This window comes from Petromyzon marinus, unplaced genomic scaffold (assembly GCF_048934315.1).
Source record: "Petromyzon marinus isolate PM22_M1 ecotype Great Lakes invasive population unplaced genomic scaffold, UKy_Petmar_22M1.pri1.0 PM_G_Scaffold_42, whole genome shotgun sequence".
NCBI classification, from domain to species: Eukaryota; Metazoa; Chordata; class Hyperoartia; order Petromyzontiformes; family Petromyzontidae; genus Petromyzon; species Petromyzon marinus.
Genome location: NW_027422994.1, coordinates 2039967 through 2042558, shown reverse-complemented (window position 1 = coordinate 2042558; position 2592 = coordinate 2039967). Strand labels below are relative to the sequence as shown.

The window sequence follows — 2592 nt, the reverse complement described above, 5'->3', positions numbered from 1 at the left end:
TTGTTGTTATTCTGTCTCTCACTGTTCAAATAAACCTACCATTAAAATGATTGACTGATCATTTCTTTGTCAGTGGGCAAACGTACAAAATCAGCAGGGGATCAAATACTTTTTTCCCTCACTGTACATAGGCGTTAAGACAAAATCCCTGCCGAGTACAGTGTAGCTTCACTGTAATACAGTAGGCGACACTGCTAATGTCAATGGCTCCGTTGTGATCAGGGGAACCAAGTGTGTGGGATTATTTTCAGCAGTGTGAAATGCACTGCACGACGACTCCACTGCAGCAGCATACTTGAAATTGGTTTTGGCTAATCAACGTTGATATATGGTGCAATGTATGCTCAATTAAAAAAAAACGTGTTGTCAAATATCAGACTGGCCCAGTCCGGAATGGTTTTTGAAACTCCTGAATGTTTATATGTATTGAAGACTCTGAATGCATTGTGTTTACTGCCAATACCAATTAGGACATGTATGCATGCCATTACTACAAAACTTCCTTAGTTTGGGACAATGATTAGCCAAAGTTAAACCTCTGCAACTCGTGTTTTCAGTTATTTGCTTTTTCGAAGGAACAGTTAACAGTTAAGCCTAACAATTGAAAACTATTAAAAAAAACATACTTTAGAACAGTAAACACAACAAAGTCTTGCTTCTGATTCAATGCATTCTATCAAGGTCGCGGGTTTATTGAAGACCAATTTCGAAGTAAAGTCTGCGCGGGAATTAAACGATACAATTGACAACATACCTACCCCCAAGTGAAATTTAAAATCAATAAAAAAACACCAGCTTCTCCTCCCCAGTTGCAACAAAGTGATAGATGTGTATGCAGAGGAGACGATTGACAAGGGTTTAACTCGTTGGTGGTTTGTTCATCGTGGCAGGGTGCTGAGAGCCATCTCCTTTATCCGACGCCGGCTCACGGTGAAACGACCACGAGTCCTGTTAAAGCTGTCACCAAAGGGGGCCACAAAACAAGAGGAAGTTATCACGACAGCAATGTATGAAACAAACCCATTTTTACGACGATTAAGGCAATGGAGAGCAAGAGCAGGCAGTGGTTAAAACAAAAATCTAGAATTTTTTTTTAAAGATTTATGGAGCTGTTAATCAGAACAAAGGATGTGTTTGCATTTTAGTCAACTTTAAAAAAAGAGCAAATGAGACGTTGAAACCAAGTACATTTGTTGGTAATGATTAATAATTTGGATATATATAAACTCCCAGAAAACAAATTGTACGTGCCAATGTAAGATATTATTTTCATATAAAAATATTCACTGAAAAGTTACATTTGCTCTTGTGCCAGTTTAACAAAAGCTGTGTGCACAGCAGTGGACTATTTAACACATGCTGACTGATTTCTTACTATAAATGTGCTAGCTTTGAATCATACATTATTTTAACATCAATACATTTCTTTAGAACCAGCGACACAGACAAGCCTTTACCTCTGTTAAGAAGCAAAGCATGTTTTGATTTAAAGCTTTAGTGACTGCAGGGATTCATATTCTTGGTTCTTTCGGTAAAGTAGAAGGGAAACAATAAAATAATAAAAATATAAAACAATAAAATTCTCACGACGTTTCGACTGCAACACAAGCAATCATCATCATGTGTGAAAACCACAGCAAGAAAATTTCACACCTGATGATTGCTTGTGTTGCAGTCGAAACGTCGTGAGAATTGTATTGTTTTATATTTGTATTATTTTATTGTTTCCCTTCTACGTGGTGACTTTACCGAAAAAACCAAGAATAAGCAAAGCATGCTTCTGCTTCAACACATTCTGGCTACTTTTCGAGGGCTTTCTCCACTCCACTGAAGAAGATCTTTTGTAGCTTCTCATCCGAGTCTACAAACCCATCGCCGTTGGCCTTGGAGTGGAGAAGTTTCCCTCCCACAATCTGCACCTCCAGGAAGCCAGTCTGCGTCGGGGTCCCCTCACCAGTTATCTCTCCAGGGAACTCGGTTGCAAGTTAATCCTTGAGGTGGTGAAACCGACTTCGGTACCCTCAGGCGCCAACAATAAACGATGCGTATTTTGAGCGGCATTGCTGCTGTAGAGGTGGTTGAGGCTGAAACATCTGTTCTGCACCATCACTGAACCGCGTCTTATCTCCCTCGCTCTCTCCCTCTACCCTCTCTACTACCACCACTATCACTACTACTACCACCACTATCACTACTACTACCACCACTAACTACCACTACTACTGCCACCACTATTACTACCACTACTACCGCCACTACTACTACCACTACTACCGCCACTATTACCACTACTACTACTACCACCACTATTACTACTACCACTACTACTGCCACCACTCTTGCTACCACTACTACCACCACTATTACTACTATTACTACCACTACTACCACCACTAACTACCACTACCACCACTAACTACTACTACCACCACTCTCACTACTATTACTATCACTACTACCACTACTATCACTACTACCACCACTACTACCACCACTATTACTACCACTACTATGATCACCACTATTACTACCACTACTATGATCACCACTACCACCACTATTACTACCACCACTACTATCACCACTAACTAC

At 40.3% G+C, this 2592-nt stretch overlaps 1 pseudogene; it reads right to left on the bottom strand.

Moving 5' to 3' along the window:
* Positions 1 to 1799: 1799 nt before the first annotated feature.
* On the bottom strand, positions 1800 to 2061 carry LOC142917114 (selenoprotein W pseudogene; annotated as a pseudogene).
* Positions 2062 to 2592: the final 531 nt, after the last annotated feature.